Source organism: Trachypithecus francoisi, unplaced genomic scaffold, assembly GCF_009764315.1.
Source record: "Trachypithecus francoisi isolate TF-2019V2 unplaced genomic scaffold, Tfra_2.0 Lachesis_group13, whole genome shotgun sequence".
NCBI classification, from domain to species: Eukaryota; Metazoa; Chordata; class Mammalia; order Primates; family Cercopithecidae; genus Trachypithecus; species Trachypithecus francoisi.
In genome coordinates this window covers 28,654,019-28,677,004 of record NW_022681458.1, presented here as the reverse complement: position 1 = coordinate 28,677,004, position 22,986 = coordinate 28,654,019, and positions in this window count along the sequence as shown.

Genomic DNA, 22,986 nt, shown 5'->3' with positions numbered 1-22,986 from the left:
TCTGATGATTAGTGATGTTGAACACTTTTTCATGCATCTGTTGGTAACTTGTATGTCTTCTTTTGAGAAATGTCTATTCAGATCTTTTTCCTATTTTTAATGAGATTTTTTTTCCCTATTGAGTTGCTTGAGCTCCTTATACATTCTGGTTAATTAATTACTTGTCAGATGGCTAGTTTGCTAATATTTTCTCCCATTCTGGGTGTTGTCACTTCACTTTGTTGATTGTTCCCTTTGCTGTGCAGAAGCTTTTTAGCTTAGTGTGGTTCCATTTGCCGATTTTTGCTTTGGTTGCCTTTGCTTTTTAGGCCTTACTCAAGAAATCATTGTCCAAACCCCTATCGTTGAGTGTTTCCCTAATGTTTCCTAGTTTCATAGTTTAGGGTCTTAGATTTAAGTATTTAATCCATTTGTATTTGATTTTTCTATATGGTGAGTGATAGGAATCTAGTTTCATTCTTCTGCATATGTATGTTCAGTTTTCCTAGCACTATTTATTGAAGAGGCTGTTTTTCTCCAATGTATGTTCTTGGTGCCTTTGTTGAAAATGAGTTTGTTGTAAATGTGTGGATTCATTTCTGGGACGTCTGTTCTGATCCATTGGTTTATGTGTCTGTTTTTCTGCCAGTACCATGCTGTTATGGTTACTACAGCTTTGTAGTATAATTTGAAATCAGGTAATGTCTCCAGCTTGTTCTTTCTGCTCAGTATTGCCTTGGCTATTCTGAGTCTTTTGTGGTTCCACATAAATTTCAGATTTATTCATTCTATTTCTGTGAAGACTGTCATTGTTATTTTGATAAGGATTGCACTGAATCTCTAAGTTGTTTTGGGCAGTATGAACATTTTGACAATATTGACTCTTCCAATTCATGAGCATGGTATATCTTTCATCAGGGTGGATGTAGTTAAAGTGTAAAGTTTGTACTTTTCTCTTTGTTTATTTTTTTCTTTTCTTCGTGATCAGAGATAAATTATCATCAGTTTGAAATAATCTGTTACAAGCTGTTATTTTTAAGTCTTATGGTAACCATAAAGCAAAAACCTATAGTAGATCAACAAAAAATAAAAAGCAAGAAATTAAAATATACTATCAGAAAAATCACTTATACCCAAAGGAAGACAGGAAGGAAGGAAGGAGAAAGAAAGAGAGAAAGAAAGAAAGAGAAAGAAGAAAAAGAAAAGAAAGAAAAGAAGAAAGAAAGAAAGAAGGAAAGAAAGAAAGAAAGAAAGAAAGAAAGAAAGAAAGAAGAAGAAAGAAAGAAAGAAAGGAAGGAAGGAAGGAAAAAAACAGAAAGCAAATAACAAAATGGCAGTAGTAAGAACTTACCTATCAATTATAACATTGAATGCAAATGAGCTAAATTCTCCAATCAAAAAACCTAGAGCAAATGAATTGATTTTTTTAAAAGACCCAACTACGTGCTACCTGCAAGAAACTCAATCCACCTATAAAGACACAAATAGACAAAGATACAATAGATAAGGGGATGAAGAAAGATATTCCGTACAAATGGAAGCCAAAAAAGAGAAAGAGTATCTATACTTATATTAGATAAAATAGATTTTACTTTGCCCAGATCCATCCAAGGAATCACTATCTATGGCAGCTACAGCCTTACAAAATGCATTTTTTAAAGAATAAAACTTGGAAGTCAAAATTTCTCCTTGATCTATAAGCTTCAGAATGGATGTTGTGTTATGAGGCATGAAAATAACATTATTCTCCTCGTACGTCTTCATCTGAGCTCTTGGGTGATCAGGCACATGGTCAACGTGCAGTGATACTTCAAAAGGAATCTTTGCTTTTCCTGAGCAGGAGTTCTCAACAGTGGGCTTAAAATATTCAATAAATCATGCTGTCAACAGATGTGTCTGTCATCAGGCTTTGTTGTTATATTTAGAGAGCACAGGTAGCAGATTTAGCATCATTATTAAAGGTCCTAGGATTCTTCAGAATGATAAATGAGCACTGGCTTCAGCTTAAAGCCATTAGCTGCATTATCCCCTAACAAGAGAGTCAATCTTTCCTGTGAAGCTTTGAAGCCAGGCATTGATTTCTCCTCTCTACCTATGAAAGTCCCAGATGGCATCTTTTTCCAATAGAAGACTGTTTTGTATACATTGAAAACATGTTTTTTAGTGTAACCACCTTAATTAATGATCTTAGCTAGATCTCCTAGATAATTTGTTGCAGCTTCGATATCAACATTTACTGCTTCACCTTGCATTGTTATGTTATGGAGACAGCTTCTTTCCTATAACCTCATGAACCAGTGTCTGCTAGCTTCCTACTTTTCTCCTGCAGCTTCCTCATCTCTCTCAGCCTTCACGGAATTGAAGAGAGTTAGGGCCTTGCTCTTCATTAGCCTTTGGCTTAAGTGACTGTTGTGGCTGGTTTGATCTTGTATCCAAACCATTAAAACTTTCTCTATATCAGCAATAGGGCTGTTTTACTTACTTATTATTTGTATGTTCACTGGAGTAGCACTTTTAATTTTATTCAAGAACTGTCCCTTTGCATTCACAAGTTGGTTAACTGTTTGGCACAAAAGGCCTAGCTTTTGGCCTATCTTGCTTTTTACGTGCCTTCCTCCACTAAGGTTAATTATTTCTATCTTGTGATTTCAAGTCAGAGACTTGCAAATCTTCCTTTCTTGAACACTTAGATGCCATTGTAGAGTTACCACAAAACAATCAATAGTAACATTAAAGATCACTGATCACAGATTGCCGTAACAGTTACAATAACAATGAAAAATATTGAAATATCATGAGAATTAGCAAAATGTCACACAGAGACACAAAGTGAACACCTGCTGCTGGAAAAATGGCATTGACAGACTTGTTCCATGCAGGGTCGCCACAGACATTCAGTTTATAAAAAGCAATCTTCAAAGTGCAATAAAATGAGGTATGCCTATACTGTGTAATTATCTCAAACAGCCCTGATGCTTTCTTAGTGTCTGTCAAGATTAGGGCAATTGCTCAGTAAAACTGAGCACAGCTACATAAGAATTCAGATGTATAAAACATTGCATTTCCTGCCTTGTGATCCAACCAATTTAGTATGTGTATTTTAAGCTATAATTTTTTCTTTTGAAAAATAAGCTATTTTTCTGAAATTATTTAACATCTTCCAACACAGTATAAAATGAGCTAAATTTTGAAAGAGACGAAAATAATTTATTTCAGTTCACCACCAATGTTCAGGAAACAAGGTCTTCAGGAAAAACAATTCAGTAGACATTTTAATATTGTTGTTAGATGAAGGAAACATTATTTGGTTGCAGCAACACATAGTTTAGAAAAAAATACTACAGAATGATTTGTTTAACTTAGAAATCATTATTTCTTCTGTTATTTACATATAAGCTCTCTCTTTCCAACTGGGTTGGAACTCTCTTGCAACTGGGTTGCAAGACTTGGTAAGACAAAATCACTTTATGTGAAGCTTTATTTACCCAATTAATAACTGCTGGTGATAACGGCCTTGTTGATGATATTCATCCACTCTGTCAATTTTTTTCATGTTAATTGTAGATAACTTCTATTTGTATTTTTATGATTTTGTACGGTTTTTGTAACAAATTTTATCATTATTATAAGCAAATCCCTTCTCCTGTTTTCCTGCAATGGCTATATAGGGTTCTATTCTTTTTTTTCTATGCAACGCTTCTAATGTAGACTTAATTTTAATGAAAAAATTTTGTTTGTTCTCAACTTTCCATTTTCAGGCCCAAAATATGACCTCCTTTGCTTTCTTCCATGTATGGTTTATATTTTAGGCTTATTGAGAAATCAGAAGGATCAGTAATAAGAGACCAAAAAAATGGATTTAGTATTCTAAATGCAGATTTTTTATATTAATATGAAATGGGAAATACTATTCCATTTTTTTTTACAAATTGAAATTTCGTTTCTAGAAGAAAAATTTGTTATACTCTGTCAATTTAATTTTATAAGTAAATCACTTTGATAACTCATAAAGCTAACCCAATAACTTTTTGTAACTTGAAACCAAATACATCTTTCCAAATATGAATCTTTAAATTGACAGAGGCAAGTTTTTTTTGAAGTTTGTATAGAAAATAGGTTTTACAGTAAATAGTGAAATGACTCTTATCTGGATTATTGTCACTGAAAGTCATGCACTGAAAGTTAGAGCAAACGGGAGGCTGAGGCAGGAGAATGGCGGAAACCCAGGAGGCGGAGCTTGCAGTGAGCTGAGATCTGGCCACTGCACTCCAGTCCGGGCGACAGAGCGAGACTCCGCCTCAAAAAAAAAAAAAAAAAAAAAAAAAAAAAGAAAGTTAGAGCAAAGAGAAGCCTTCAATGATTATTACTATTTGATTTATAAGAACTAATTTTCCTATATTGTTCCACATGACATGTGAGGAGAAACATTATCCATCAGTAAATCTAAATAATCTGTTGGTGTAACAATCGTTATGTATATTTGACAATCTTGGCCAATTTTCAATTATTGATATTAGCATTTGAATGAGAAAAGACATTTGAAGCAAAATTCCTATTTAGAGCACAATTAATCAGTAAGGTCATCCATCTTCATCTATAACATGAAAGGATGAAGATAATCTCTGAAACCCCTTGGGGATCCTTAAAAATCTGTAATTCTTGTCTCTGGGCAACTGCTATCTCCTCTGCATTCCTGGGTCTCCCAGGGAATCTGCTTTTATTGAGTCTTCACAATGACTTAGGTTTACAAACAAAAAATCTAGTTGGAACGAGTAACACTTATGAACAATTAGTGAATAAAATGCAACATTGTTCAGCCTATAAATACTGCTGCCCTTATGATGTAATGAGTCAAACTCTTAAGTGGGCTGCTGTATACCAGGCATTCCTAAAGCTATATGTGTATGGGTTTTGAGAAATCTGCCCTTAAAATGAAAAAAACAGATTTGGGAATGTGTATTGTAATTATGAGACAGTCCTTCAGCATGTATTCCCCTTTAGAAACTATTTAACACAGGACTTAAAAAATCTAGAGGCCGGGTGTGGTGGCTCATGCCTGTAATCCCAGCAGTTTGGGAGGCCGAGGCGGGTGGATCACGAGGTCAGGAGTTCAAGACCAGCCTGGCCAAGATGATGAAACCCCGTCTCTACTAAAAATACAAAACAATTAGCTGGGCATGGTGGCACATGCCTGTAATCCCAGTTACCCCAGAGGCTGAGGTAGAGAATTGCTTAAACCTTGAGGGGCAGAGGTTGCAGTGAGCCAAGATCACGCCACTGCACTCCAGCCTGGGCAACAGAGCGAGACTCCGTCTCAAAAAAAAAAAAAAAAAAAAAAAATTCTAGAAAGAGAGATAAAAGAGTATTTCTTAAACTTGAGCCACTCTGATTTTTTTTGTTACATTTTTAAATATCAGAGAACAAGAAGTACCAGAAACAATACTTCTAACACCTGGTCACAGGCAGACACATACCTGTGAACGTTCTCCAACCAAAGCCATTGTGCTTGTTTTTGTTTATTAATGAGGATGGGACTGAATGATTAGATGTCTGAGCCCCATTGCTTCAATCCGACACCAAATAAGCCAACAGAAAGATAATAAAATGTTGTACAGCTTCTTCAACTGGTTACAAAGCAGAAATATTGTGTTGTTAATTTTTTTAATTTTCTGTTTAGTTGACAAATAACAAATATATATATTTATGGAGTACAATGTGATCTTTCGATACATGTATGTATTTGTGGAATGATGGAATCAGGCTAATTAACATATCCATCACCTCACACACTTATCATTTCCTTATAGTGAGAATATTAAAAATCCACCCTTTTATAGTATTTTGAAATCTACAATACATTATTCACTACAGTCACCATGCTGTACAGATCACCAGAACTCATTCCTAATGTCTAACCAATCTTTGTACCTTTGACCAACATCTCTTCACCATGCACTCTCCTCCCCTCCGCTCTGCTTCTGGTAACCACTATTCTATTCTCTACTTCTCTAAGAGTTTGACTTTTTTAGATTCCACACAGAAGTGAGATCATGTGATATTTGTCTTTCTGTGCCTGGCTTATTTCACTTAGCATAATGTCCTCTAGATTCATCCACGTTGTCACAAATGACAGAATTTCTTTCATTTCTAAGACCAAACAATATTCTATCATGTACATATACTACTTGTAAAAAATCCACTCACCTGTTGATGAGCACTTCGGTTGCTTCCATATCTTGGCTATTTTGAATAACTCTGCAATGGAAAAGAGAGGATAGTGGGAGGGATCTTTAGAGATCCAAACAAAAATATGTCGAACCTAAAACTCTTGTTAGGCAAATTTGCTATGCTTGCACATGTGAGAGCAAACTATCTGTTCTAGCATACTGAGAATCTATGTGCGGTAGCTTCATAAACTTTCGTCAAAGCTGCTATCTGGAGAGCAAAATAATCTTCTAAAGAAGCACAGCAAAATAAATTTAAAACATTTAAATCTTTTTGGCAATCCATTCCAATCATTTTCTTTGATTCGCTGAATTGTTGGGATATTAATATAAATTTAATATTTGTTCTTGACTTTTTGGAAAAGCTTGTGGTAAAGTAAGAATAGAAGAAAATTGCCTTAATATGATTAGCAATGATCATTCCCAATAGTAATAAAGTTACACTAATTAATATTTAGTATTAAATAATGGCATTAAATTATTAAAGAATAAGAGAAGCGTATCAGAAATTACAATATTTTCATGGCAATAAAATTATTTTGAGGATTCTAAACAATATAATAAGAAAAGAAAAAACCCAAAAGGAATATTTAATAAAGGATGGGACAAAACTATTACTGTTTTGGACATATTTTTTATTGAGAAATTCCAGAAATGAACTGAAGACCTTTCTGAAGCAATAAGAAAGTCTAACAAGATATTCAAAATCAATTAATCAACATACAAAATCCCATACATATGTGTTTACATGTAAATGTTTTCCTAATATCAGTAATAATAAGTTAAGATACAGAATTAAAAAGTTGCTGTTGCAGTAGCAACAAATCAGCAATATAAGAAGCCTGGGAATGAATAAGCAATCTGAAAGGGTCTATATGAAGAACACTAGGCCGGGGGCAGTGGCTCAAGCCTGTAATCCCAGCACTTTGGGAGGCCAAGGCTGACGGATCACGAGGTCAGGAGATCGAGACCATCCTGGCTAACATGGTGAAATCCCATCTCTACTAAAAATACAACAACAACAACAAAAAACTAGCTGGGCGTGGTGGCGGGCGCCTGTAGTCCCAGCTACTCGGGAGGCTGAGGCAGGAAAATGGCGTGAACCCGGGAGGCAGAACTTGCAGTCAGCCGAGATCGTGCCACTGCACTCCAGACTGGGTAATAGAGCGAGACTCCGTCTCAAAAAAAAAAAGAGAACACTAAAGCTTTGCTAACAGTTGAAAAGAAGACATCATTAAATTACAATAGCATTATTCAGAGATTTGTCCAAATATATTACATCATTTAAAAATAGTTATTAAAAGCAGCAATAGCACAATAATGTAAAAATACGACAATAAAACAAAGTGGAGAGTCAAAAACTCTGAGGAAAGGACAAATCATTGAATATTACATATGCTTACAGGACATGGAATATTCATATGAAAAAGATTTAAAGTTCTACCTTTCAACATAATAAATTCCACAAAGATTCAAAGATAAAAAGTTTTAAATCTTTAAAATAATAGAATAAGACATATACTGTTTTTGCCATTCTAAAAATTAATTTTTTTCTAATCATAACACTAAAGCTAGAAATCATGAAGTAGAGAAATGACAGATTTGAAAAAATAAGACTTTTAAGACTTCCCTATGACAAAAGATCCTGTATGTGAAGAAAGAAAAAAATGTTAAACTAGGAAAAATAGCATTTATGGGTATAAAGCATTATACTTTTCAAATATAAATTCTTCTTACAAATAAATAAAATTGATTTTATTGAGTAAGGTGTTTAGATGCTTTTGTACTTTATACACTTTAAAATATTTTAATATTTAAAAAGAGTAAATTTCTTAAGATCCAGGAATTTTGTGAGGGCTAGATGCTGAATGAAAGAAAATTTATCAACAGGGCAGAAAACAGAGGATTGGGCTTTGCGGTGTTGATCTTTATCTTCCTGCCTCAACTCTTTACTGCCTCCACTTGTCCTTAATTGTCCACTTGTCTCACTCTTCTACCTTCTGAAATGGCCACTACATGAATTAAGATGCATATTATTGCAGTCATTATTTTAATTGAAACGTAATCATATTTTAAGTTAAAAAGTAGTTATTATCTATATAGCCTATGCTGTGCTATGGTAAGAGCAAATCGTGAAACCTTAGCCTCTTTACATAAAAAGGATTATTTTTTACTCAAGTAGAGTTGCTAAGGGGCTGACAATGCTTGCTGACAGCTCTCTTCCAAGCAGACATAGTTACATCTTATGACTCTGCCATCTCATATGTTTCTTTCTGAGGTTGCTGTCTCATGATAAGAAAGCTGTGGAGAAGCACTGTGGCTTTTAACTGTCTCAGTACAGATGCAACACTGCACTTCTGCTCATAGATCATTTGCCAGAACTACTCACAAAACTGAAAGAGAGTCTGAGAAAGGTAAAGGACATTGCCTGTTGGATGAATTTTCCACTGTTGAAAAATTTAAATGTTATATTTCTTTTCATAATCCATTGAATCTCACAAACATTTTTGTGCTTCTGAAACAACACACTGTTAAAAATACAAACTAACCTAAGACAACTTTCCTTTCTTGAAAGGATTTAATTGCTGTTATTTTAATGTGCATATAGTCATAACGGGATCCAGTCATGATAAATCCAGTTCTCACTGGTATTGAAAATTCTTGGTTTTCTACAGCTTATGAATTCCAGAACTTACCTGGACAAGGTTCTACCCAGAAGCAGAGAAATGGGAGGGTACAGAGGCAATGACTCCACAACTTGAAGCCAAAATAAAAACTAAAAGTATTTACAACAAATTTTCCTGTGCTTTGATTAAAAATAATATCTGGGGCTTTAAAAATTAAAATATTATTATTATGTGGAGTCAAAGGATGTTAAACAAGAGCAAGAGATATTTTGGATCTTTTATTGTTTTACAATTTTTGTTTTGGAAAACATAATAAATGCTAGTTGTAGAAAATGTGGTAAATACAGATTGATAGGGGAAATAAATAAAAATGTAACTAGTGTCATCACCCAAAGATGACACCTGTAAACATTTGTTTGGTGTAGTTGACATAATTTACTGAAATAGGCAAACAAACTATATTTCCACAAACTATATTCCACAAACTATATTCTAACCTGTCCCCAAATATATATCTTTCTGTTAATGAATAATACTTACAGTATCGTTTTCAACATAATTCCATTGTGTGGACTATCATCATATATTTAACCATGACCTCAGGTCTTTAGATATTAAAGATATGAAATGGATATTTGCCTTTTGGCCACCATCCATCAACTCTGTCTTCTTTTTGTAACAGCTCGCATATTGCCTTTTGTAGAATTTCTTCTCCCTCAAGTTTTATAAGCTTATTGAGAGTATAAATGAAGAGTCCTGCCCATACAACCTCTGAATCAGAGAGGTTTTTTTGTTTTTGTTTTTGTTTTTAACATTTTTAGTATCACAATAGGAAAACAGAATAAAATATCTTACTGTAGTGCGTTTATTCTAGCAGCTGTAGGGCCTTGATAAGACTGAGTTATTTTGCTACTCTACTCCCAGTGATACCTTTTTTCTCTTTCTGTGCCAGGTTCATTAGCCTTACTGTCAATGCTGTAAACCTCTCAATATCTTTCAAATATTTTTATTTCCTGCTTAATGTAGTCAGGATTGGTTTATTTGAAGCATAATCAAAGAACTTGAACTAATGGGAGCTGATATTATAGACAGTGCTAGTATGATCATTCTTGTAACTAAATCTTTGCACAAATTATAATATCAGATATACTCCTAGCAGTAGAATTGCTGAGTCAAACACATGCATATTTTGAAGACTTTGATATGATCTGCTAGTGTGTTTTTTTTGGAAATGTATATTAATATTATACCTACCAGCCATATCTGGAAGCCCTCATTTCCACTCAACTATGCCAATGCTATATATTAACATATTTTAATTATTTTTTAAAATTTGAGATGAATTATGTGCTTACATTCCATTTGATTACTAATAAAGTTGGACATTTTTTCATATTCTTATTGGTATTTTTAAAATGTCCTTTTTATATAAGTTTTGATTTTTTTGATGTATATGTTCTACTGATTTCTCATATATGTTGTAAACATTTTCTCAGCTTTTAAATGTATACACACACAAATATACATAACAGACTATGCAACTTAAAGTTTATGTATTTGAATCAATTATGTTTGATTTTCTTTATGTATTCTATCACATTTTGAAAGACCATTTTCAAATCATGGTTGAATAAGTGTTAATCATTTTTCTTTTTCAAGTCCTACATATTATAATTTTGATGAAAACTAAATGTTAACATTTTGCCAATGATAGTGGTGAATTCTTGCACTTGCCTATGCATCTTGGGCCATGTGACTTACAATACTTTCTTACAGTAAGATTTCTCTGCTACCCACAGGTTATCAAGTGATCATTGTATTTAAGACACATATCTTATGAATTATGTATTATTACTGATTGCTAAAGTTCAAAGAAGTTAATTAACAAAGCTAGCAAGTGGTACAGTAGGCATGCAAATCTGATCTTTTGACAGTAAGTTCAGTGCAAAGCACTTCTTAATAAATGTGAAATATTCTGCAAATTATTTAAGCTCTCTGGGCCTTGGTTTTTTCACTTGAAATCTGGAGTAATAACTGTAACCTACACGAGTCAAGTTTTATGAGAGAGAGCAATGTAACAAAGTGGTTAAAAGTGAGGCCTCCTTAGCCTGGTTGCCTGGGTGTGAATCCTGGTTCTGGTACCTACTGGTATGAATTTGTCCATATTCTTAATTTCCCTTTGCTTCATTTTTTTAACATATAAAATGAGCATGATAATAACATACCTACATCATAGAGTTGCTATGAGGTGTAAATGAGTTATTATCTGTGACACATGTAGAAGCATATCTGGCAAAGGGAAAGTGCAAGATCAGTGTGTTTCCCGCTCACTCATATATAGCACTAAGAACATGACCTGACACTTAATAAGTACTCAATAAATATAAATAATGCCACCTCAGATGATTTCCTACATCAAAGTCACTGCCATTTCAAGAACCGCAAACTGAAAATCCTATACACGATGTTAGGTTAAATTAACATGCTTTGTGATTTTCCTTCAAGATTTCTCTTTTTCTTGTAGTTTATTTAGGAAAAAATTAGTGAGAGAGGAAGATTGATGAAGGAAGAAAGCGAGAAAGGAAGAAAGGAAGGGAGGGAGGGAAAGATCAGTTGACCCTTTCCTCACTGATCAAAGGAACGCATAAGCAAATGTCATCAACTTAGTTTCAGAGACACACCTCATAAGGGCAATGTGCTTCCTGACCTGTTTCCAATTCCTATCTCTTGCCCTTACCTGCACATTGTTGGAAGTTATCTTCACTGCTGTCACTCAAGTCCCCATGAAATAGATTTAAGTTTCAAGAACAGAGAGCAAGTACCGGGTAGTATTTCCTTGTTATTTTATATAACAAGGGTATATAACTGGGTAGTATATCCTTGTTATTGTTATATTGTGCCTCTTAAAATAAAGAAATAGCTTCTTTTCTTATCCTCTTCAAAATCCCAGTGAGAATATTTCATTTTAATGTCTCTAAATTACACTGAATAAAAAAACTTTTGGTATTCTTTCCAAGATCCTAAATCTATTTTTAACATGCAGCTACTACCTTTTATGATATCATTTTATATATTTTAAATGGTTACTGTGGTCTTGACTATTTGTCAAACAACTCACTATGTACTGACAAAGCCCAAGTGTTCCTTATAATATTTGTCTCATGAAGGTCTTTCTTATAAATACAAATTTCTCTTAAATCTCCTTTAATTTTTCCCCATAAAACTGTCGATTCATTTACCACATTTAACCACGGCAGTACCATAAACCGTACATCATGTGGGTGATGCTCATTGAATCATGGCTTTAGGGGCCATAGCTAGTAGGACAGTGACTATAATAATCGATCTCTGGTTCCAAAGTCTACAATCTATAACACCAAACTGCAAAGGGAATGAGAAGTATTAGTGCTCAGATGTTCTTAAGTTTCACTCAGCACAGGACATAGAAAGAGATTCAATAGTCAACAACCATTATTGCAAACTGAATCTACCAGGAACCCAGAGAAGCAGTGGGTATTCATGGTGCTATAAGGGAAACACTAAGAAATATAACGTATCTTCTACTTCCAAAGTAGATTGCAATTCTGTAGTGGGATAAGCAAGTGACTCAAGATAGACTATGATAAATATCCTAAGGGAGAAACTAATAAGTTAATTAAGAGTTCAAAGGAGAAAGTGAGTACATCTGTTGAAGGCAAAAAGAGCAGGATTTATCAACAGCATGAACCTTGGATGACATTGGCTGCAGACTTAACTATGATCTTTCAATTTTATGTGAGGGCTGGAAATCAGGAATTTTATGTAGAATATCCTTTGCTAATGTTGGAAATTTGTCTTTAAAAATCAACATGTAGTGAAATATATGGACTGAATCTGGCCCAGTAACCATCAATGTACCCTGTGTGGGACAGAGACTATATCTGGAAGTACCATAAGAAGCAGCAGCACAGGATTTGGGATCAGACTGGAAAGTTTTCCTGCATTTAGGATATTATCCTTAATAGAGTAGGAAATGGGAACCACTGAGGGGTTGTTAGAGGCATGAAATGCAATTACTAAAACAATGCTTAAGAAAGTTGAAATTAACAGCAGTATGTAAATTGGATTGGAAGGCTGAATTGAAAGGAAATAAGTCAATTTGGAAGCTGTTGTAATAGACCAACAGGAATACAATCCAGGGTGACAGAAGCAGCAATGGAGAGAAGACACAGGGATAGTTGCTAGAATGTACAAATATATGCAAAGCTGTTACCTTCCTGTTCATGTTAATCCTTTCTTCCTAACACAGTGCAATTCCATGGGAAAATTCATTTTGTTTTTGAAAGGGAGTGTAGCCTCTGGAGCACTTTGGGAGACCAAGGCAGGCAGATTGCCTGAACTCAGGAGTTCACGATCAGCCTGGGCAACACAGTGAAACCCTGTCTGTACTAAAATACAAAAAACTAGCTGGGTGTGGCTGCATGTGCCTGTAGTCCCAGCTGCTCTGGAGGCTGAGGCAGGAGAATTGCTTGAACCTGGGAGGCAGAGGTTGCAGTGAGCTGAGATTATGTCACTGCACTCCATCCTGGGTGGCAGACTGAGACTCTTGTCTAAAAAAAAAAAGAAAGAAAGAGGAAAGAAGGAAGGAAGGAAGGAAGGAAGGAAGGAAGGAAGGAAGGAAGGAAGGAGAGAAGAGAAGGAGAGAAGAAGAGAAGGAAGAAAATCTGGAACCTGGCTGTCCAGATTCTAATTTTGATTTCCCCCTTACCAAATGTGTAACTTGTAGAAATTAAACAAACCTCTCTATTTTCTGTATCTCAATTTCCTAGCTTAAAATGGGGTTAGGGTAGTCCTTATAGGGTTGTTAGGATTACCTGACTTTCTCTTTCTGTTTCTGTACATATATGAAACTGTTCTCTGACACAAAGTAAGCATTATGATTAAGCAGTCACCTATTTAAAACAATATAAACCATTGGAGTAGATAATCACTTTTTATGTATATAGCATCTACCTACTGACTTCATTTACCAATCCTATTCACCTCCTTCTTTAAAATTGTCCCATAAAATGTAAGACTTCAAATTATATTTTGCCACATGTTTGTAATATATGAGAGGTACAATTTCAAGGAAAAGAGGATTTCCACCAACTCCTTGGTGATAATTACTTTTTCTTCATTACCTTTGTAAGTTTGAAGCTAACTTTCAGCCACAACATAGGCTGATAGAGAAATACAGATTTTTTTCCTAAATATGCAGGTACACACACACTACAAATATACTATAGATAAAGTATGGCCACTGCTCTAAATTCTAAGCTCTTTTTTTCGTTTTATTGATTCCATAATACTAAGTAGAGTGTGTATTCATAAACATCACTTAATATGTTAATGTTTTCATTATATTGAAATAAATTTCTCCTATTTGAAGTTCCCCTTTCTAAGAGTTTTGAAAAAAGGAACTTGACTCAGTGGTATGGGAAAGAGTGAGACAAGAAGGCTTTATTCTCTTACCTAGTTCCCTTTATTACCCTTTAAATCAGAGGCATCTAACTCCCTCCTCCCTCAAGGTACCCTGAACCCATGTCTAAGGTGAGGTGGTTGTTTGCTATGTAACCATTGCCTCAAGGGGGATTTACAACTCAAAATATTCAGATCCTACTTGCTTTTTTTCGTGGCAGATCTTGCTCTGTTGTCCAGGCTGGAGGGCACTAGTGCAATCTTGACTCACTGCAACCTTAACTTTCAAGGGATTCTCCTGCCTCAGCCTCCTGGTAGCTGGGATTACAGGCATACGCCACCATGGCTGGCTAATTTTTATATTTTTAGTAGAGACAAGGTTTCACCCTATTGACCAGCTGGTCTTGAACTCCTGAACTCAAGAGCCCTTCCCGCCTCGGCCTCCCAAATTGCTGGGATTACAGGCATGAGTCACCACACCTGGGACTACTGGCTTTTTTTTTTTTTTTAATTAAATCAGCATTTATTCGGTGTTGTCTATGTTCAAGAGAGCCAGGCAACCTGGGCAGACAGAAGGGTAAATTAGACCCCTGCATTTTGTACTGTACCATTAACAAGACAATTCTAGAAAATCTTAGGAACAAATGTTAAGTGTTATAATTGTCAAATTTAGCTATAAAAAATGATAACTCCAATATGTCTTTTGAATTGAGTTAAGGAGATAAAATGGCTGCAAAAGAGAACTTAAAGTTGAAGAAATAACTCGTTAGCCTCTCAACAGAGATTTTACTTACGTTGATTTCTATATGAAAGTTAATACGCTTGCCAAAAAACACAACTTTTGCTTTGACATAATTGTTGAGTTGCTTGGACAGAAACCAACCAACAAATCAACCAACAGGTTCAGCTGCTTACTCAGCCACTCCTGGTTCAAATAAACCTGATGCATCTTTTGTGAAACTTGATTCATCTTATCATTGATATCTAGAGTGTCCCTTATCTCCCAACATATCATATGAACTTTTTGGGTTCTGTCTTTGTGCTGAATTAGGTATTTTCTTCATATCCTCATTATTTACATTTGCTATCTTGCCTTCAAAAATACACATTTAACAATTCTAATCTAATAGTAATGAGTGGTCTAGAAGAAAAGTCTTCCCATTTTATTATAGAACATTTCTGGGGTTCTTTTTGGAGATAGGGTCTCACTATGTTACCCAGGCTGGTCATGAACTCCTGGCCTCCAGGGATCCTCCCACCTCCAACTCCCAAAATGCCAGGATTACAGATGAGTGCCACCACATCTGGCCTAGAAAAGGGTTTTGATTGTATAATCCTTTCACTACTTTTCATTGAAATTACTGGACCCTTAAACTGTGAAGTCGTATCTCTTTTAAGAAAGTGATAGTTTTTTTAACGTGTATATTACAAAAAAATTTAGGGATCAAAAAATGTTGCAACTGTTATTTTAAAGTAGGTGATTGCCTTTTGAATCTTTTATTTTTGCAAAATTTTCTCTTCTTGATGTTGTAGGTGCCGATGGTGCACAGAGCACAAAGCATTGAGTAACACTGAGTAGTATAATATAGACAATACAGTATAAAGAAGGAGAAATGAAAAGAAATAACGGGGGAAAACAATAGTAGCAGCTAATGAAATAACTGTGTGGTTTATAAGACAGATAATTTGGGGAAGGAATGGTAATATGGTTTTGGAGGAATAAACGAGTTACCTGAGAAAGCACAAATCTCTCTACTTAACAACTAGAAGAGTGTTCACTAGACTACAAATTAAATTTCTTGGGGGAAAAATGATAACCTATCTCCCATTAAACATTGATAAATTAGCCTACGTTTAAAAATGATAAAGCTAAGTTACTTTTATATTCTGTTTCAGGAAATTAAATAGGAAAATAATTTTCTCATGAATGAGAGCTATTCTTTCCTTCAAAGTTTATATGTATTGTCATTAGATAACTCTGAATAAATTAAAACAAAAATAGCAAAATAATATGGAAATAATTCTGGACTTTGAGACTAAAGATTTTGGTTCTCTTGCTGGATCTCTGCCTAGTATTGTGCGATTTTCATCTTATGACTTAACTTCGTCAGCTTCAGTTTCTCCTACTATACCAAATGGGGGAAATAAAAATGTAAAAGATAAAAAATAGAGCCAACTGATACCTTTGTATTCCCAGCAGCTAACAGAATGCCAGAAACATAAACGATGTTTAACAAGTATATTAAAAAATAAATTTATAAAATGGGCATAAAATCACTTTGCAGCATCTGTATAAAGATCAAATGAAAGCAGTCAGATGCAACGATTTTTAAATCTGAAACATTTTATATGTAAATAAAGATATAAACACATAAAATATTTCAATATTCTCTCATGACTAACAAAATGTATTTTATACTGCATAAAGTTTTGTAAACAGCCTTATTTATTTTTTAAATATATTCTCAGTATGTATATTTAATGTTATATATACATATATATTATTCAATTTATCTAAGCTTTCATGTCTTCACCTGTAAAGTAAGGCCTTGTGTTAATTATCTTCAATAATCTATTCTAGTTGTATCTTTTATGGAAAATTTGTGATATAATATTTTATATAAATATTAAATGATTTAGTACATAAATAGATCAAATATTAGGTAAATTAGAACTTTGTTTCATCTAAATAGTATTTTTAAGTAGGCATAAAGGTTTCATGACTATTTTTTATCTCATGGAATACTTGATTTGTTATAATATAGAAACAAAAATTACAATAAACCTATCAAAACTCAAAATTCTAAAAACTATCAACATTTACGCAAAAAACATTCAAAAATTATACAAAGCCAAAATTTCAAGACATCTATCAAAAACTTTATTAATCATTGACAATGAGACAAAAAATAGTCTGATTTGCTTTTGAAAGTGAAGAAATCGTGTTTGACAAAAACTGAGCATACGTTTTGGGATATAATGGGAAACAGAATTGGTGGGGAAAATAGAATATAAGAATTCCTTGAAAATTGTAAACAGAGGAATAACATAGCAGCATGCAGCAAGACCAGAGTTAAGGGGAACAACTAGGAAGGAGTTGCAGTCATTAATGTGGCACTCGTGGGGACTTAAAAGGGGTATTATAAGAGATCAATTCCTGCAGATATAACTAATACGTGATCCCTCATTTCTCTCTAATCAACCTAAAAACATGTCTATTCTTATCTTCCTTCAGATCCAGTGACATAATTGTGCAGGCACTAGATGTCACTGTTCTACTTAAACAAAATAAAATCTAGTCATTCTCAAGTCATAATTGCATCTACCTGAATGTAAATCTGAGACTGCTTTGTTTCAGATAATTTCATAAATCACTAGGGATTTGTACCTACTGCAGTCCGAAGAAGAACCAGTTCTGTAGTTATCTGACAATTTCTAAAGTCTTTTTTTGAAAAGAACAAGTAAAATAAAAAGTTTAATTCTACAGAAAAATGAGAACAAAATAAAACTAGAATCACGTTTCAGAATTTGTCTATAACCTATTTGTCTTGTTAAACTATCTATATTGAACAATGTATAATTTTTTATTTTTATCTGTCCAGCATCCATAGTCGCACCTTTGAACTCTATTTTGAAATTCCCAATTGGGGCTAATCAGGAAAATACCATATTTTTAGTTTCATGCTAAAAAATCCTAAGGGACTAACCTGTCTTCTCTCTGCCTGCTGAATTAAGTTTGCTCAACTGAACACTGTTTGGGACTTTGAATCTTGATTGAATAGTGCAAGAACATAGGACTGTTGGAGGTGGAGGTGCTTTTTTTTTTTTTTTTTTTTAGGAGCCATGTGGTGTGCTAGGCTGGTCAGACTGACTGTTCTTGCTAGGGGACTCTCACCATACTTCTTGTGGCTGATTGGTTTAGAGCCCCCTTGATTCCCAGATGTTTCTAAACCTGGGCCTAAGCTTCTTGTTGAGTCTATGACCCACCCACCCTAACACCACCACAACCCCAACACACACGATAGCCTTACAATAAATCTCCTTTTCCTTATGGTAGCCAGGTCAGATTTTGTTGCTTGCAACTACACAAAACAAAACAAAAACATAAATCCACATCTTAAAAAACAATACAAGTACTTTGTGATATAAAATTATCAGCTTTGCCTTGTCAAGCTCACACTTGTTGAACTTCTAGGGTTGGGAGAAGCATAAAGGAATAGGTTCTCAAGAAAGAAATTTACAAAATATATACCTGGTCATGTAAGACCTTGATTCTAAACTCTAGCAGATGTTTTTTCCTAGAAGTATCCAGGCAGTTAATTATCCCGAATCTCTAAGATTCTAGTTTTTGGACACCAGTCTTTGTATATCCTACTTGGCATCACCTTGGGAGATCTGAAGGAAATGAAAAAGAAAACAACAGTATTGTGAAAATTACTGATAATAGAGGCAGCTGTCAGAGGATCCATGGAAACTGCAGGACCCAGGCTGGAATTTTACAACTGACACAGGGCCCAGCAGCATGGAAAGAAAACTGACTTGGGTGTAGCTTCCTGTCAGAATTCTAGCTGTTACGATTTTTTGTGAGAGGTCATCTGGTGTGGTAGGAAGATACCAAACTTTGGCCACAGGCACACCAGGTTTCTTTCCCCAACTCAGCTAGTTGTTAGTCATACTAACTTAAACAATGTACTAGTTCTCTGATTCCCAATTTTCTTTTCTTGAAAATAATGCCATTTCTCAAGGAATTGAGAGGCGTACGTGGAAATGGTGTTTCATTCCCTCTTCTCTATCTCTTCCCCTACCTTTGCTCACTCCAAGGAACCTGGTCTGGAGATGTCAGATGTGGGTAAGTCAAACAGGTGACTGATAGTGAAAGTATTGTGAAAAGGAATCACATGTGCAGCACTCTGGGACAGTCATGGGATTACAGTACTAACTTTTAGAGCCTGAGAGAATCTTACTGATCTCATACATTTGAGGAAGGAACCAAAGCGGAGAATTTTAGGGTATTTTCCAACCTAATTAATAACCAGAAGCATGTATTTAACAAGGGCCTTATTTCACACAAATTTTCAGTCCATTTTTATATTACTAAAAAATATGATCTGAAAATGCGATCCATTAAAAAGATACTTGTGACATAATGACTCGTTCCGAGAGCATTTGCATTTTAAAGTACTGACAGGCAGATGAATATAGAATATTATTTGGGTGGTGTTTTTTTACACAGGGGATATCCCTAGCTATCTTCAAATAACATAATGCAAGTGTCCAGCTATCTGAACAGGTGTAACAACTGGAGTTTGCAGAGACTGCCAAGGCAGAAATATCTGAAGGTTCATTTTTTTTCTTTTCTGTATTTTTTCAATTTCGAAAATTAGAAAATACAGAAAAGTAAAAAGAAGAAAATAAAGTCTTTTTAATTTGACCAACTAGAAATAAACTGTTAAATTATTGCTTCATCTTGTCCTCCCACTTTTTCTTGTTTTCTCTCTCTCTCTCTCTCTCTCTCTCTCTCTCTCTTTTATTTTTTATTTTCTTTTATTTTTTTGAGACATGGTCTTGCTCTGTCACCCAGGCTGGAGTGCAGTAGCTCAATCTCGGCTCACTGCAACCTCCACCTCCAGGGTTCAAGCAATTCTCCTGCCTCAGCCTGCAGAGTAGCTGGGAGTACAAGCATGTACCACCCTGCTCAGCTAATTTTTGTATTTTTAATAGAGACCAGGTTTCACCATGTTGGCGAAGCTGGTCTCAAACTCCTGGCCTAAAGTGATCCGCCCGCCTCAGCCTCCCAAAGTGCTGGGATTACAGATATGAGCTATCACGCCCGGCTGTTTTCTCTCTCTCTTGCTCTCTCTATGAATAGTTCACAAAAATGTGATTGTGCAATGCATATGCTTCATAACCCTTCATACTTAGGCCAGATTCAAGGCAGGGTTAATTTGAAGTGAATATATTTCCTAGTTTATAAACTAGCTTCTGGTACATTTGCTCATTTATAGTTTGTAACCATAGGTCTTTGAGGGGGAAGGCAGTAAATTATATTTTTTTTTTAGAAAAGGGTGGAGTTACATCAATAAGTGCAAGTCCCTCCTTCTATCCAAAAGGATCATTAGAGAGAAAAAAGTACTAGGACAATGGAGAGTGATTCTTTACACTTTATATGAAAAAGTAAAATGTTCCTCCCAATAAATATTGTTTTCACAAGGAAAAAACCTTATATTATGTCAGATAAAAGGTGACAAGTAGGGAAACAGAATGTATAATGCCATGCAGCCCTGATGTCTCACTATGTTGCACAAACGTGGCATTAAATTTCTGTAGTAAAGTAATCTTAATAGTTCCAAAAAGGCAAAGAAATGTTAGATCTTCTGTGCATATTAGTTTAGAAATGTAAAGGGTAAATAAAAGAGAAAGAGTGAAATTCAAAGATACACGAATACACTTTAGATGTTAAAATAATGTGTCTGTTTGATTATAGGAGTAAAATAGTCTTCAGTGTGGCCTTTTTAAAATTTTTCTTAAAGTGTGTATATTCAGTGAAGCCAGCAGCCACATTTGTCTGCTATACTGGTGTATCTTGAATGCCTGTACCTTAGAGTGTCTCTAGTACTTAGCACTTTCCTGCAAAAAAAGAGCTGCTTAAATATGTTTAACAAATATATTCAACTCATCATATTTTCACAAATTAAGAAGAATAGAAGTAACTCAAATAGTCCATATTCCAAAAATAGCATATTGATGACACTAAAATTAATTTTAATTTTTAAAATTATGCATCAATGAATGAACGTACTCTTCCAATATTTTTAGAAATCCCACTTTCTACAATGCATTATGCTGTGTGCAAAGGAAAACTAGACACTGTTCCTGCCTTCATAGAGCAGAATCACCAATTAAAAATGTGTCTGACATTCTGAGAAATATACCTTTGAAAGTAAACAATGAAGCTATTTAGAAAAGACTCAGCTTTTAACATTGGCAGGCCAATTTCTCATTCTGCTTCCCATTAATGGGCTCTTCCCTGATTTTGACTTCATGCTGGGACTTCATGACTGTTCTGTCGGGATTCTCAATACATAATAGATTTAAATTTACGTTAAAGAAATGGATCCAGAACTTCAAGGGAAATCTGGTTGGAACCACGTATGCTAAGTGAGATTCTACATCTACGATAAGGAAAAGGTGGATGAAGTACTGGGTGGATGGGGTAGAGACACCCACGATAGTAATAAGTGTAAAGAAGGAAGATCAAAGGTTATAAAACAAATACTTACTTATCTGATAATTTACCTGTAGTTTTCTCTACTGGTCAATGTAGGTTGGCTGACAATGAAATGAGATAAAATACACAAGTTTCTTAATTTTCACACAGTGCCTAATAGGAAAGATCTTAAAGAGATATTTGTTGTATTTCCAAGTGTGTTATATCATAAAATCTTATTGAAACACTTTTAAAAATCTATGACCAGGAATCATTTTGAAATGATCGGGAACTCTATACTGTTTCTCTCATTCCATCAAATGAAATTTCTTCTTTTCTGGTTTTATGTGTCCTATCATTTATTATACTATATTGGAGAACAAACAGAACATCTAGCCTTTTGTGATTAATGGTATAAGGACTAACAACTGAATGAGGAAAATCATTTATTAATTGCTATAGATAGCAAGCTTAGTATAGATTTTCCAGTACAGTAGCTCGTCCTAACTCTGCCCACAAGGAAGAGAAAGCCTCAGAAGGAAGCTGATAGAACATTTGCAGAAAAAAAAGATCAATGTTAACAATGTTATGGCATTCCTCAGCACACTGTGGCAAAAAGGTCATATAGATTCTCAGCCAAGGCAGAATATCTCAAAAATTTCTTGAAAGGGCAAGGCCAATACTTATTTAAAAATTAAGTATAAGATAATGCTGAAGACTTTTATATGTTCTGCCAGTGTGTGTATTTGTGTGCCTCTGTAAGGTTGAATATAGCTGAAGAATTGGTTTTGTTTTCTCAGTTACCTCGTTTAACTTTTTAAAAAGATAGTAGCCACAGAATCCTGCAAAATCCAATTTTCTGTCCATGTTTCTAAAACCTCCTGATGTTTATGACAAATTTATTGGAAAGGATAGAAATGTATTTTGTACTTTCCATGCACAAAACTCAAATCATTAGAAAAGGATTTAGCTAAAAGAGGCCACAAAAAGTTCTGTTGGGAATTGAAGTTTGGCCTTGGAATGGATGTGGGATAAGGAATACAATTTTGACATCTTCTCATTCACAAGCTACACTTATAATTAACATTTAAAAGCTTCTAATTAAAAATAAAAATACAATGATTAATCATCTAAATTGACTGTGGTGAGGGGAAGGAATGCAAATGCTTATGCTTCTTTTGGGGATTACATCATATACATTTTCTCATGTAAGGCTGTAGCCTTTAGTATTTCAATTGTTCTTCCATCCTCTATCTTTCAACCAATGATATCAAACACAGCAACACTGATCATCTGTGATGGATTTATTTTAGTGTCTCTTCACTTAGCCCAAATTGCTTCTGCCCACCGCTGGAATTACAGATATGTTGCAGTGGGCCAAGACACTTGGTTATAAAACAATTCCATCTCAAAGCCCACAAAAGAATGGTCAGGAATACAGCAGGGGAGAAGATAATGAAAAACAATGCTGGGTTCTTGAGGCTACACCTGCTACATTTTTCTATGGGAA